The following is a 16,690-nucleotide window of genomic DNA, read 5'->3' on the forward strand; positions in this document are numbered from 1 at the left end:
TCTTTGAATTATTTGACAGTTACTCTATAACGTGCCTAAGATCTTCTTCTTGCAAATGAGTGATTACCACCCAAACAATCATATTGCAATTCAGACCTATGGATGTAATACTCTGATCTACTCCCTGTATTATTTGAAAGGTACTCTATAACGTGTATAGGTGCAAAGTAAATTACCACAGAAATGCAAATGAAACGCAGCTTTATTTATCTATAGCGCCTGATGACCCTGACACTCTCAGCTTACTAGTCTTACATCTATTTCTTAATTAATGAGAAGGAAGGGAAAAAAGGAAAAGGAAAAAACAAAAGTCTTAGTTGTTAGCAAAAATGGAAATAATAAGGGTATTAGAAATAAACCTGATCCCTCAGTTTTAAAAGTTAAGGGGAAGGTAAAGTATTTAGGAGTAATCTTGTATTCTAACCTAAAGTTTAAATCAAATTTTAATAATAACACTAGACTGAATTTTTTCACTTAAGGAACAATACAAAGGTTATTTTTTAACAAGGGGGCAATTACTTTTTCACACAGGGCCATGTAGTTTTGAATTTTTTTTTCTCCGTAAATAATAAAAACCATCATTTAAAAACTGCATTTTGTGTTTACTTGTGTTATATTTGACTAATGGTTAAATGTGTTTGATGATCAGAAACATTTTGTGTGACAAACATGCAAAAGAATAAGAAATCAGGAGGGGGGCAAATAGTTTTTCACACCACTGTATATACATACATATACATATAATACATATATACATATACATACACACACACACACATTATATATATATGCATATCTACATATATATGCATATCTACATATATATACACACAAATCTACATATATATAGATATATAGATATATATATATATATATATATATATATATACACACAAATCTACATATATATATATCTACATATATATTAGGGGTGGGACTCAATTAAAAAAATTAATTAGAGGCTGTGTAATAATTAATCTTAATTAATCGTATGTAATCACACATGAAAATTTGCCCCAAAGCGCAAATGTTTTTTTTTTTTAAAAGGGTTTTAGTGGGCGACAGAATCAAATAATAGACATGGACATGAATATTGTAAACTCAAGCTCTTTTAATTTCTGAAAAAAAAAAATGCTTTTAAACTGCATTTCAATTCAAAACAAAAACAAAAATATCATCCTTGGCTAAAATTGGACAGACTTAAAAATAAAGTGGTATTTTAATTACTTTAAGTACATTTTCAGAATGGTATTGTCTTTAAATAATAATAAAAATTTCAACATAAAGTGCAGTTTTTCTTCTTAAAAAAATAAGGCAGAAAAATAAAAGGTAATTTGACCAGCTTCACCTTTAAACTCTGAGTAACCTTAGCCAAAATTATTTTGCACATTAGGATAAAACAGTGTGATCATTGAACATTTTGGAATTAGATGTAATTAGAATTACTAACGGTCACGGAAGTCCAATGATCCCCAGTAAGAGCCACAAAGTCCGCTTTCTGTAATGCATCTAATTTTGCTTGCTTTTCAGTGTGCACAAAACCTTGCTTTTATCAAGGCTTCCGTTGGGTAGTCTGTTGAAATGAAATTTTCCTCTTATCAGTCGTAGGAACGCGCTTTATTCTGACTCTAACATTTCTGTAGCTCTGATGTGTGCATCAAAGTAATCGATGTACCAGGAAATCATGCATTGACAAAAGTTCGCCTTTGCTTGGAATTGAAAGTGTGATTAAATGCGTTATTTTTTTAACGCGTTATGGAGTACATGCATTGAAGCTTCTCAGCTGTGCTTGTGCTAAGAAAAGGAAACATTTTAAAAATAACGTAACATGATTGTGAATGTAATAGTTTTGTGACCGTTATGAGTGTTGCTGTCATCAAGGATTTGATTATAATTTCTTTCAATCAGGTTCGTATTTGGACAGTTTGCACAAAACCACGCTTTTATCAAGGCTTCCGTCGGGTAGTCTTTTGAAATGAAATTTGCCTCCGATCAGCATTAGGAACGCGTTTTGTATCCATTATTCTTAAAGCTTCAATTGGTGATCTGTCTTTCTGCGTTAACCGCATATTTTTTCATACGTCTGAAACCAAGGGGATGCGAGGGTAAAATGAATCGGGAAGCGCGCGTACATACTCAGTGCACCCCCTCTCGGGAATCGAACCTCGGACGTCGGCGCTACAGGCGAAGCCTCTACCATTGTGCCACGGTGTGTGGTTTATCTATTTGAGAGTATGTGGATTGGGGTATATATATATATATATATATATATATATATATATATATATATATATATATATATATATATATATATATATTATATATATATATATTATATATAAATATAAATAAATACCCGCGCTTCGCAGTGGAGAAGTAGTGAGTTAAAGAAGTTATGAAAAAAAAAAGGGAACATTTTAAAAATAACGTAACATGACTGTCAATATACAGTAATTGTTTTGTGAGTGTTATGAATGTTATTAGTGTTGCTGTCATCAAGGATTTGATTATCATTATTTCTTTCAATCAGGTTCGTATTTGTAGGATGTGTTGTGTTCATGTTACATTCCATTTTTGTCAATCGTTGTAAAGATAACAGGTTTCATTCATCGATTCGTTCCTTACTGCATCAACAAACAGCTTCTCTTCCTCTTTATCTGAGACGTGACACACTGCATGCACAGGTTTTTTTTTTTTTTTACACTGTCTTCCTTTAGCGTGACATTGACTTTTTCCACTATGTGCTTTGTTTCCGCAGTAGCTGCACTTATGAATATGCTTGTATGTATCACACACTTCATATTTTTTTTGCTGCCTTCTCAATTGTGTAATTCGGATGATAGATCCATCGAATAATAGATGGCCTATTTTAATCAAAATATAATTGTGAAATACATTCTAAGTAGTGTAAAAACAATGGGCAAAGCGGTGCCTTTTTAAGGTTTTTTGATAGATTAATTTTGTTTTGTGGTGCAACAATAAGTTTTTACATGCAGAATTTTTGACAACATAAAAAAGTCAATGAAATTAATATTATTAGGCTGATTAAATTCTTTTACCACTACAATATTGTTACAATAAGAATAATGCAAGATGAAAATACAGTTAACAAAAACAAAGAATAAATGACAAACAAATAATACTATGGATGTTTCATGATAAAAATGTCGATTGGTTTCACGGAGCACACCAGAAACATTCTGAGGGTCAACTGGATGATAACATACATACAAGACCGCAAGATTGTTACAGCCTGCTTTATATATAAAATATACACATATGTATACATCTTTATATATAATATGCGACTGTGGCTGTTCATTTGTCTGTCCAGGATTTTAAATCACCTGTTTGCACTACTGACCTGAAATTTGATACACATATATTACGTGACGTCTACTATCTGCTTTTGGGGTGATGATTGACCTCCAAGATTATTCCTCTTTTTATTTTTATTTTATTTTATTGTAGAATTAACTCTCGGCAGTGGCAGCAGGGTGGCCGTACGGCACATGTGTATGGGTGCTGTTCTCATCCCTACCCACCTTCGCCGTCACTTCCCCTACCTCTACATATCTTAAATCATTCTTGAGGCAGATTGAAGACTTAAGTGCCAGCTTAAGTGAAAGATTTAAGAAAATGTACTAAGTAATTGCAAAAGAAACACTGACTTAATCAGTTTTAACGCTAAAAGATGCCGATGAAAGAAGAGAAGAAGCTGGACGCTAGAGTGGAGAAAAGAAAAGCAGCTCAGGAAGCAGTGAGCGCATCAACCTCTGAGCAAATGAATGCTAAACATACAGAGAAAGAGGATGAAAACAATGAATGTTCAAGTCAAATGTATTCACTGCACGTTATTGCGCAGTGCGCCATAACTGGTATATATGACAGCTCAAGTCACAAAGACAGAATGAGTCCCAAAAACATTTGGGTTGCCAACCCGGCCTACTCTATTTAATTTCAAAAGCAACAGGTGTGCGGTGGTGCTCAAACATAAAGAATGGGGGCGGTCTCCTCAAGTTTGCCCTCTGGTGGTTGTTCCGAGTGTCAACTGAATGACAACATGTATACAAGACCGCAAGATCACCCCCACCCTATCCAGAAAGGGGTGGGTTAGGGTTGATTACACTACACTACAATACACTACAGTATTTTTAGTCGACCAATGAGAAACATGTGTATCAAGTATCATGAAAATTGCTTCAGCCGTTCAGAAGTGATGCTGGAACATACATACACACACAAACACATAAATTCACTTTTATATATGTAGATTCTTGCAACAGTGAGTTGTATTCAAAACTAATGTGATAACAGAAAGTAATTACATGTGCTAGTAGGGTAAAAAGAAAAAAAGCGTAATTGATGTGCTAATGTTAGTTGTTGGATGGGAAAGGTCTGAAGTTTAAAATTCTCAAACACAACATTTCTTGAAAGATATATTGTTGGCTGAAATGGCCCATTGATGTATAGAAAGTTATTTTGGGACATTGCCCATACATTATACTGTAGAGTCAAAGAAAGACAGAATCATTATGACTTGCAGATAATGCAGCCATGAGGTTTTTAAGTGTTTTAATCCTGAGTACAAGGTTATTCACTGAACACATAACATTGTCAAAGAGCCACAACTAGAGACTTCATTCCCACTTTCATTTACTTCTGCATAATATAATGTTGATTGTGCTTTCACTTTGACAGTCACAGTCATTACATACTGTAAACCTTTGCTGCCAAAATTTAAAAGAGCAGGAGAAGTAAGTTACTGAGGTAGGGGTTTATTACAAGCCCAAGCAGTTATAATCTCCACAACTCTGCCAGTGGTTCAGTTTTACCATCATTTGTAGGGGGATTAAAATATGAAAATCTAAAAAATATATAGTTACCAAGAGTAATTTTTGTTTTTAATATTTTAGAGTTTGAAAAGAGCTTTTGAAATTTCAAAAAATGTGTACAGTGCACTCGCTTTGACATGTCACAATGAAAATGAACTTTCCTGGTAAATTTCCTTGAAGAATAAGTGGGACAATAAGGCAATAAGTCTTTTAAGCCAAGTTGTTTCATGCACACAGGCAGGCAGACACACAGACAGACAGGAGGTCCTTTTTGCAGTATACAGTATTCAAAGACACATAAAAAATTAAAAGCAGTAAAATGGAGGAGATAAATAAGACAAACAACACATTACTTTAAAAGTCTCAAGTTCAGCCATTAAACTAAAAAAAACACCACACACACTCAACAGACACAGAAAACAGTTTAACTTATCTCATCTTATATGGGACAAAAATAAATTAATGCAGAATAATTGAGTTCAAGGCAATCAAAAAATAAAAATGTACTTAACTCTATATTTATCTACATTTAAAACAATCAGCTTACCAATTTAATGATTTTTGTTATTTTGAGTTTATTTTACAACAAAGAGAAAACACTACAATAAGTAACCACAGAAAATCTGTACAGCTGCTGTATTACTCTTATTAACAGTACTTTACTGGTTTCAAAAATGAAGTACAAACAGGCCTGTAAAGGCTCAATAGCTTATATATACAGCAGGTACCAATTCAAGTGATGCAAAAATGTCATCATTTGATGTGTGTGAGTGATGGAGAGTCTGTGACTAACTTATTCGATTTTCTTAAACAACATTTTTGAAAATTATATCCAATATAGTAGTTCCCAACAATTACCAAATGAAAAATAACTATTAATACAAAATGATCAATACTTGCATAAAATCAATATCAATATTACTATATGAAAGGAGAAAAGCAAATTAAATAAGTTCCCCATTAAGCCATTAATGTTAGTTGAAACAGTAATTTTTTGAAATTATATACTTCTCAAAAATTAAAGGAACACTTTTTAATCAGACTGTAGCATCAAGTCAATGAAACTTCTGTGCTATTGATCTGGTCAGTTAAGTAGCAGAGGGGGTTGTTAATCAGTTTCAGCTGCTGTGGTATTAATGAAATTAACAACAGGTGCACTAGAGGGGCAACAATGAGATGACCCCCAAATCATGAATGGTTTAATAGGTGGAGGCCACTGACATTTTTCCCTCCTCACCTTTTCTGACTGTTTTTTCACTAGTTATGCATTTGGCTATGGTCAGTGCCGCTACTGGTAGCATGAGGTAATACCTGGACCCTACAGAGGTTGCACAGGTAGTCCAACTTCTCCAGGATGGCACATCAATATGTGCCATTGCCAGAAGGTTTGCTGTGTCTCTCAGCACAGTCTCAAGGGCATGAAGGAGATTTCACTAGACAGTTATTCTAGAAGAGCTGGACAGGGCTGTAGAAGGTCCTTAATCAGCAGGACCAGTATCTGCTCCTTTGGGCAAGTAGGAACAGGATGAGCACTGTCAGAGCACTATAAAATGACCTCCAGCAGGACACTGGTGTGAATGTCTCAGACCAAACAATCAGAAACAGACTTGAGTGTGGCCTGAGGGCCCAACGTCCTCTAGTGGGCCCTGTGCTCATTGCCCGGCACTGTGGAGCTCGTTTGGCCAGAATTGGCAGGTCCACCACTGGTGCCCTGTGTTTTTCACAGATGAGAGCAGGTTCACCCTGAGCACATGTGACAGACGTCTCTACAGGCTAGACAACGGCACCTTGACTACCATTAGGTATCTGGATGAAATCCTTGGATCCATTGTCAGATCCTATGCTGGTGCAGTGGGTCCTGGGTTCCTTCTGGTGCACGACAATGCCAAGCCACATGTGGTGAGAGTATGCAGGCAGTTTCTGGAGGATGAAGGAATTGATATCATTGACTGGCCCCCATGCTTGACTGACCTAAATTCAATATAACAACATTTCTGGGACATTATGTTTCAGTCCATCCGATGCCGCCACGTTGCACCTCAGACTGTCCAGGAGCTCAGTGATGCCCTGGTACAGATGTGGAAGGAGACCCCCAGAACATCATCTGTTGTCTAATTAGGAGCATTCCCCGATGTTGTCAGGCATGTATACAAGCATGTGGGGGCCATACAAACTACAGAGTACGATTTTGAGTTGCTGCAATAAAATTTCAGCAAAATGGACTAGCCTGCCGCATCATTTTTTCACTTTGATTTTTAGGGTGTCTTTAAATTCAGCCCTCTGTAACTTGATAATTTTCATTTCCATCAAACAATGTGGCATCCTTTCATTCCTAACACATTACCCAGTCCATATCAGTATAGATATCCAGTATGATTTTTTCCCATTGAAATCTCAAAGTGTTCCTTTAATTCTTTTGAGCAGTTTATAAATAAGAAAGACCTTGGAAAGAAAGTGATTTATTGTATAACAGGAAAACCAAAAGAACAATTACATTAAAGATTTTAACTTTAGTCTGAAGATACAGGGAAGCCAAAGCTGCTCTGTGGGTATGGTTTAACAGTAACACGCGGTCAGTCTATTGTACATTATAACGCAAATTAGTGAAAGTTCTGTGCATGGCTACTGCAACTCCATGATGTCATGCCGGCCTTGCAAAGTATAATGGGGCGCAGGGGAAAAAACTATTTGTCTAAACCAGCCACACAACAAATTTTCAGGAAATATCTGGCAAACAAGGTCACCGGCAACCTTTCTTGAATTTTAATGAGGGCAAAATATTTTCACCAATTAAGTAGTTGTGCTGATATTGCTGCCCCTCTAAGACTGACTAAGTACTCCTAACTGCAACTGCTATACAACTTTTGTTAATTCATTTACTTTGAAATCTACGTGGAAGGTTTTTTACTCTTATTCTCCCATTTCCAAATAGTACATACTTTAGTGACCAAACGCTAGGTCTTGTTATAATCAAGAAATGTGTTAAAGGTACTGTAGTTTTGATGTTACGGTTAGCTAAAGTAAAAACCCTTGACACTGAAATTTTGATTCTAAGACAGATAAGGGTTAAATGATTGCACAAACTTAATGAATAGTAAAAGAAAAATCATTTAGACGGAGAGCTTTTTTACTTTAAGTGCACATTATTAATTTCTACACCCTCACCCCAAAAAACAAACAATAAAAACTAATTTTCAGAGAACTAAATCATGGAAAACAATTATCCATAAAGAGGAAAAAAACACTTGCAGACAATCTTGATACTAATGCCTGATTCTTACCAATGTATACGAAGAAGCACTCCCTAACATCAGTTTATTTTTCATGTTGTTTTTCTGTGTATTGATGCTCAATTTTGACATGCATTAAAACCAGTGAACAGAAAAAAGCAAAAAAAAAAAAATATATATTTTCTGCCAAGTGCAGGGATTTTAACGAGCTTTGTATTGTAGTTAATTAGTAGTGCAGTCTCCACTCAGGAAATTATGATTGCAAACCTAAAAAATGTATCAAAGAAAGTGACAAAATTGTGTACATTTTCCCACACCAACTGGAGCATGCATGCACTAGCTATGTCTCAAGTGCAAGAAACAGGAAACAGTGGTAGCTACGAGATAGCAAGTTAAGGCTTCTCAAGCTGTGTATTCTGCGGGGTGAAGCATTAATATCTTGTATATTATAATATATGGTGCATTTTCATGTATCCACAGGCACAAAAATATTCAGCATGTCTCATTTTTAAAAATGCATTGTGTTCCTTAGTGATATAAATGAAGTAACAGAATTGATTTTACTGGTGTGCTGTGGGTTACTTATGTCATGCAACACTAACAATTTAGTGGTGATAGGAGATGGCAGACACTCCAAGGACATGTTGCAGAAGTTTTAAATTTAATCTCCTTAAAATGGCCCCAACCTCTACCCCCCTCTAAATGCAAAACCCTTAACAAAACTTCTCATTAACTAGAAAGCCAGGATGATGTAACATAACCTAAAGATCGGACATACAGTTGTAAAGGTTTTGTGCATGTATTTTGAAGTGTTCAATGGATCTTCTTCTACAATGGAGAATTAAAATATTTTGAGTTCTGCCATTGTTATTTGATTTATCCAATAAAGCTTCACTAATAATAAACTAACTAGGTGTATGTCTGTGACATTTTATGTGTTGACCTTTTTGTTTTGTAATTAGAAAATTTACTAACAAAGGAAATGTGCACATAAAACACATTAAAAAGTCTCTCTCAGAAGTAACAAATGTTTTGACAAAAGAAGTTGATACAGCTTCAAAAACGTATTTTCAGTTAAAAAACAAGCCACTTAACATAACAGGTAATTTTATGGGCATGGACAAAAGTACCTCCAGGCATCATAGTTGAGTAATAATGAAGCAAAATCAAAGATTCATATGACAAATCAAACCATAACTTAAAGTTGGATGGCAATAAAATGTCCAGAAACTGTAATAATAAATATGAAAATATATCAGAACAATATACTAATATTAAAACTCTACACATTTTCCAAACTATTTATAGTATTATTTTACATTTATTATTTTAGACTAGCCAACCCGCGGCGTACCATACGCCGCATAATCAGGCCGGTTTTTTAATGATTTTTAAGCACAGGGAGAAAAGTAACATTTAAATCGGTAATGTAATAAATCAGCAAGAAAAGTAACATTGTAACAATGCACGGAACGAACCAGCACACAATTGTCCGTGACTGAAAAACTGGCGGACCGTCCTCGCGCCTCCTCCTGCCAGACGGAGGGATGGGGGTGCACGGCGCGGATGTTGGAACGGGAGGAGAGGAGAAGGACGTCCATTCAGCTCCGTCCGTCATGTTAGTCTGCTGATTTTTTGTTCAGTATGCACTGCCCGCTCATGTACCCACCTCCAACTCATCACTTAAGTCGTCGTCTTTATACAGTCCAGATGTACGTGTGACTGACGTAGACTTTTCATTGCTCTGTGCGGATCTGGCTGCTTTTCTATATATAATCCACTAAGACACCTGGCCACGGTAGTAGCAAGGTGGGAGGGGGGTGTGTACAAAGGGTTGGGACGTAAGTAGTGGGAGTGTATGAGTCGCACTTAGTGGGAATTCCACGGTTTGCAGCCCGAATGGGGTTCAACGGCTTACCCACGCCGGGTAGACACATGCTCAATGTCATGCATAATTATTTATTGAATGCTAAACACTTCTGGAAAGACGCGTTTGTCTAAAATGGGTTGGTGTGAGAATACAACAGTAAGCGAATGAAAAGATGGAACTCTGGAGAAAGCAAAATACAACACAATAGTGAACCCGCGGCATAACAAACGCTGCGTGGCTCAGACGTGCATGTGGACTCTTACCACAGACGAAAGGGACTAACTGGGTGGTCGGTGCGTTTTTGCGTCCGGGCAAATGGGCAGACAGTGTGAATGCCTAGAGAGCGAGGGTAGACGCCGGCCGGTGAAAAAGGAGTGTTGGTGGGCAGGAAAACGTCTTACGTGTTCCTGCAGGAGCATCTAAGAAGACACATGTTTGTCGAGGATGCGAATAGCTGTATGTAGTGTGTAAAACAGTTTGCAATGGTGCACGTGGTCGTGCGTCGTAACCGAAAAGTCAATTTTTAAAGACTGCTTACTTCATTGTGCTTTAACCTTAGTTGTAAACGATTTTTTTAGCGATCCAATTCATCTCCGCGAGAAACAATCCTCTATGAACAGTCAACGTAGCTCGGAGATGCATGACATTAACCTGACCTGCACTGCATGTGGCCTCTACGACAGACGAATATAAATGACATCATTTTTTCTGTGTCGTCTCGTCCGAGTTGGTGGGCGTGGCCCTGCGAGTCGTCATCGTATCCAATGGGCTTGGAGTTGGATGGGCTTGGCTCCTTCCTTCATGCGCCATAGGTGTCTCACTTGTCGGCGGCTTAGTGAATCCACGCCCCTTCCGGCGTGCTTTCCATGGTTGTCTTGCCTTAGTGAATTATATATATAGATGTTTGTGTGTCTTTTTGGCAATTCAACTACCAATTTTTTATTTATAGCTAAAAAGTTTTAATGCTGTAAGTTAAGATGTTACAGCCTTATAATCGTTTTAGTACTGGAGTTTACTTTATCTCATACAGATTCCACATTTTTGACTTGCAGAACACTGAACTATACTATGGTTTTTGCTATGCTTTATGGTTCGTGAGAAATAGGTGAACAGCCTATCTAAAGATTCAGCAAAAACAAATACATCACATCACAAAAAGAGACATGATGTAGAGTACTGTGTGAACCACTGGATTTGAGAGTGCTCAGCAGATTAACCTAATGACACAGTACAATCTTCAGTGTAAATGGCTATCTGAAACATTTTTTATATATTATGTTTCTACTAGGACACATCTTAAAATTTTATTTAAAGTAGCAGTAAGCTCAACAACCCGAAAAAAAATCCATTTGTAAATGTTATTGCTAGTGTTAATACCTGACAACTACAAAAAAGTCTCAATTTTAAAAAGAGCAATTAAACTTACTGTAAATAATTGTTATTCTAATTATTAGAGTACCAATGTTGGAAAAAAGCAAGGCAAGTAAAAAGTTTTCATATGTACAGAGAATTTAGTGTTTTTACAGATCCTGCAAAAGTTCACAACTTCATTTTATTTATTCATTTTTTAATTGCCCTTCAGTATGATCTTTAAGTTCTATGCTATATATGTGATGACCTAAACAACAGTTAATTCAAAGAAATAATATTAATGCATAAACTACATTTGTAGTGCAGCAATAATTCATTCAATTTGCTTTTGTATTTATGAAAATAATGAATTTCCTTTATACTGTAACTCATAACAATACAAACCAGGTTCAATGTAAAATAAATTACCAGTAAATTGCAGGGACAAGGGTACATGTCAAGTAAATCAGGCCAAATATTAAAGGAAACTCAACCTAGCAATTTCCCAAAGTTGGTTTTCTAAAGATATTTAAGAGAAAAGCATCTGAAATTTGAACTATTTTTATGGGTCTACTACCATAAAACCTAAGATACCAATTTTAGTTCATTTGCCACCCACTTCAGGGAGCTTCCACAAACAAAGAGAGCAGTGCCACTTTGGCTGAGAAGCAGCATGGAACTGCTTCCCCTAGTGCAATTGATCTTTGTGCAACTTTTGGGAATAGTAAAAATGCTGTAGTACAGAAAAAAAGCAGCTTCAAGTTGTTCAAGAGATTATTCTCCTTTAGACAAAAACTGAAAATGTGGGCCTTGAGAATTTTTCTAACCTCCACACTATACTTAGAATGGGATTGTTACATGTGAACAACAAAATCCCAGAAAAAACATTTTTAACACACCATCATTTAAGTATGGATCTGCAATTGAACTAAAAACAGAACATACAACAACACTCATAACAAAAATAAAATATAATAGTTTATCATTCTTAAACAATGTATATAAATTAACAGCTTAATATATCATGGGTCCTACTGTCTTACAGTAAATGTTTGAAAAGCAAGTAATATTAAGGCAGTTATAGTATATATACTTTAAATTACAGAAAAAAGTAACACTTAAAATTGTTATTGAAAAGTTTAGAGAATATCGATGTTCAATACTATTCAAACTGAAACTAGTTTATGACACTTTGTTTGTATTAAATCTAAAAAGGCAGCCCCGATTCTTTCTCATTAAATACTAAATCCACTACCAGAAAATTGTATTTTAGTATGTAAAAAAAACTTGGTGATATATCTGAAACTTTATACTACTTTTTTCCATCAATTGTTTATCATTGCCAGAAGCTAATCTCCAGTTATTCCTGAGTGACTAAATGTCTATAGACCAAATGCAGCACTGGCTTCTGGTCAGATGTAGAATCATTTACATGTATTAACCTCTGTTCTTAACTTAACCAAAGTTGACAAAGCCAACACAGCACGGTACACATCTCTACTACCTAATATCAATATGTATGAAAATTACTATCTTATAATGATGATGCTTATCTTCTTGTCCCAAACTTTTGATACAGACAAGTAGGTGGATAAACATTCATTTTTATGGCTTACTCTGTGGAGGTTTCGGCCTAGGCTGGCTTGTGAGGTTCCATGAACTGGGACATTTAACACTAGAATTAACAGAGCCTACAAGGAAACTCGTAAATCTGTCCCACCCTAAATCCGTTTGCACCTCTCTGTCAGTGTCTTTTGTCCTGCAAATGTGTTGATTAAGACAAGCAGCCTGCTATTCCATCCCCCCATCGTCGCAGAACGTTCACAAACGTTTCCCAACTTGTGCCTTGTTTGATTATCTGGGAGTGAAGTGCTGGAGTTTTAGAGTGGAAATAATAGATTGTTATTTGGAACACATGCATTTCATGTGTGTTTCGTTTCTACAGTAATCTGTGTAAACACATTGTTAAAACAGAAACTTTTTCATATTTTAGTAATAAATTTTACAAAATGCCGGCATAAACTATAGAATGTGTGAAGCCTGAAGTCCAAAGATCAAATAAACACTTTCACAAAAGGTTCAAGGACAATACAACAGCTTCCGTGGCATAGTGGCAAGATTTGCTGACTTGTAATCAAGAGACCTCGGTTCAATCCCCGCTGTCTCTGATATTTGCCATTTTCTATAGTGAGCTGCCCTTATTGTTAATATTATACAGTACACACATACATTTGGTTTCTGTCTGTAACAGTGTACTTTTATATTACTGTACTTGTAAAAGTTACCATTTTTTCTCACGATACATAGTACCACCCTATGGATCTGATGCTGTTAATTTTTATTTGAAACTGGGAATAACTGTAGATGTGAGTAGTGTTTTGAGGCAGTCGAACTGGACATTCTCTGATCTGGAGGGATAAAGATGACACATAAACGCTGGTGAATCTGCCTTACACGTATCTCATCGTCACTTTATTTTTTATTCAGTTTTACTGAGTGTTCCTGCTCACGCAGAATTAGTATGCACCTCATGGTTTGTGATGTCAAACAAAAAAAAAAATACCGCCTTTCCTACATTTATGACATGTGTACCTGTTGCAAACCGCACCTTTCTCTCTATGCTGTGGTTTCTACTACACACCTGAAGGAAAGAGACAATATATAGTATGTGACATTTTGAAGAAATCATTTTATGACCTGAAAAGTGACAATCAGAAAACATCATCGCACTACTGTAATGCAATATTATTTGAAAACGAACAGCGTCAGATGCTGGAGCTCTTACTTCGAGTCAGATCAGGATCCGGGGGTGGGGGTGTTAGAGCATGATCGTCATTGAGAGAATAAAACTAAAAAAGCTAACTTTTACAAGAACCATAAATTTATACTTAATGTCCCATATATTTGTCTTTTTCTTTTTTTTTTCCGTGCTGCGTTGAAATCGTGCACCAGAAGGCGTGAGCTTATTCAGTGCAGCAGGATCAACTCACATGTACTGTGCAAGGCATGCACGGGGGCCACTGTGAAAAGAAGAGTGCTCATGGCTCAACTTGCAGAGGAACTTAGTCGTCGCATCTTACTAGAAAAGGTGATGGACAAAGAAAAGGAGGATGCAACATCGATAAGCTTCTGTTCGAATACAGCCGCTTCCCCAGGAAAGTAAACTGAGTCAGTGTCAAGTGCCCTTTCAATGTAATAGGAACCAAGGCATAGAGAGAAGTGTGTACATTGCAACAGGTACACATGTCGTAAACGTAGGAAAGACGGTTCTTGCAGCACGGAGAAAAAAAAAGAAAGAGACAAATAGTAGGTAGTTTTTACTGAGCTTAAATAACATGAAATATTTATTAGCATTTATTAAGATTAGTGTCATCACATCCATGACCTGATGAAGGCATAAAAGTTTAAGTGTGAAACCAGAATATCAATGGTTTAATGACATGCACCTCAAATGAAAGCATACATGCTCAATATGTATCCAACAGGACCTATTATCCACATTCAAACAAAACATTATCAATGTCATCAGTCGAATTGCCATTTTCCAAGTTTAGCCAGATTAGCACACTGTTCTTGAAATCTTTTTCTTCCATTCTCCATCACCTTAGACATTCTTGGGGAAGAGATCCTTTTTTTCATATCATTCAACACCACCTAAAACAACATTTTCTTTGGCCTCTGGCCTCTTCTCTAGATCTCAATCCCCTTTATACCCAGCCAGGTGTGCCTTTTCACCCAATCATCCTCTGACTTTTGTCACACATGCCCAAACCACCTTAGTCTATTTTTGTTGAGCACAACACCTACCACTTCTATAACAATTCATTTGTTAAGAATGCGGATTGGTTAGGAATGGATAGTATGTTCAAAAATAAAATCACAGTTTAATTAAATATTCTATTAGTTTGGTAGATACTGGTATAATTCATTTGTCAATATTTTTAAGAAATATTTTGTAACAAACAGCAGATTTATTAATAATTACTCTGTATGCCTAGAAAACACACATGTGTTGGTATATGTTGTGGTAGACATTGTTTTGAAGATTTTAAGTGGAAAGGTTTAACTAAATGACTTGTTCTCATCAAAATTTTTGTAATGTTCTAATTTGCACAGGCAGGTCTCTTAACCATTGAAACCCTTGTCAATGCTCTGCTTCTTCCTCAGTTACTCAGGTCAAGTTACCACGGAGTAAACAATGTACAAGATAAAGCACTTCCTGTCCTCCATCAAACCCTCCTAATCCAATGTGGAATTGTGTGGACAGAAGGCAGTATCAACACACCAATCAGGCAGAACTACATACCAGTCAGAGTAATATTCTTAAAGTGGTAGGGTCACTTAATACACACTTTTCACAAACTTTTAAAATATAAATACATCAACATAAAATCATATTTCCAATTTTCTTTTGCATACACAGATTTCTGCAAGTTGTGTGGCAGAACATGCTTAACATTTAAATGGGTTTACTAGATTTCCTATAAATCTTTGGCATACCAGTATTTTTATTTTTTTAAATCCATACTACTCATTACATCTCTCTGTGTTTTGTGACTTTTTTTTGTTCTTAAATCGTGTAAAAAATAGTTTTGTTTTTTAATAGTTTGTATTTCTCTCTATAAGATGCTTATAGATGCAAAAGTTGTTTGTTTTTTTTAACCTTTGATCATTATCGCCTTTGTAATCCAATGGGACACTTATGTTCTACCTGCTCAGGAAACTCTAGGTGTGTGGCCGGTGCTGTTCATTTGCAGCCGTAACGCACTGCTATCAACAAGACCGACTACCAGTAACTCTCCGTGTACTACCAATATACCGGACAAATTAAAATCTTTGAAACTCAGAAGGCGAGGAAAGAGAGATGGACTTTGAGTATGGCTGAGAAAGAGAAGTTTTAAGACACTTTTGCCAACTATCGTCATGAGCAATGCACAGTCCTTGTGGAATAAACTGGACGAGCTGAAAGCTTCTGTACGGTACCTCCAGGAGTACAGAGAAAGCTGTCTGATGTGATTTAATGAGACCTGGTTTAAGAATACCAACTCAGATACAGCTGTTGAAGTGGATGGATTTGAGTGTGTATGGCAAGATAGAAACCCAGGTTCTGGTAAGCAGACGGGCGGTGGGGTCTGTCTTTACGTTAACAAAGGGTGGTGCAAGAATGTCACTGCAGAAGACCGCCTCTGCACACTGAATATTGAACTACTCAGAGTTGGAAAATTTACCATTAGAGTTTAATCAATTATTTTTGACAGTAGTGTACATACCGCCGCATGCTGATGTGGGAGCTGCAGCTGAAATGATTCTTGAAACTGTTCAGAAACTAGAAATCAATTCACCTGGTTGTTTCAGACTTGTGATGGGTGACTAACTTATGCAATCTGGAATCATTATTACCACAG

General features: G+C 36.2%; 1 protein-coding gene across 5 annotated transcripts in view; it reads right to left on the reverse strand.

The window, feature by feature from the left end:
* The window catches only part of LOC120531702 (methyl-CpG-binding domain protein 5-like), a 229,368-nt gene that overhangs the window by 127,013 nt on the left and 85,665 nt on the right, over nucleotides 1-16,690 (reverse strand). The gene's annotated exons all lie outside the window — the stretch shown is intronic.

The sequence above is a fragment of the Polypterus senegalus genome, chromosome 6, assembly GCF_016835505.1.
Source record: "Polypterus senegalus isolate Bchr_013 chromosome 6, ASM1683550v1, whole genome shotgun sequence".
In the NCBI taxonomy this organism is placed as follows: domain Eukaryota; kingdom Metazoa; phylum Chordata; class Cladistia; order Polypteriformes; family Polypteridae; genus Polypterus; species Polypterus senegalus.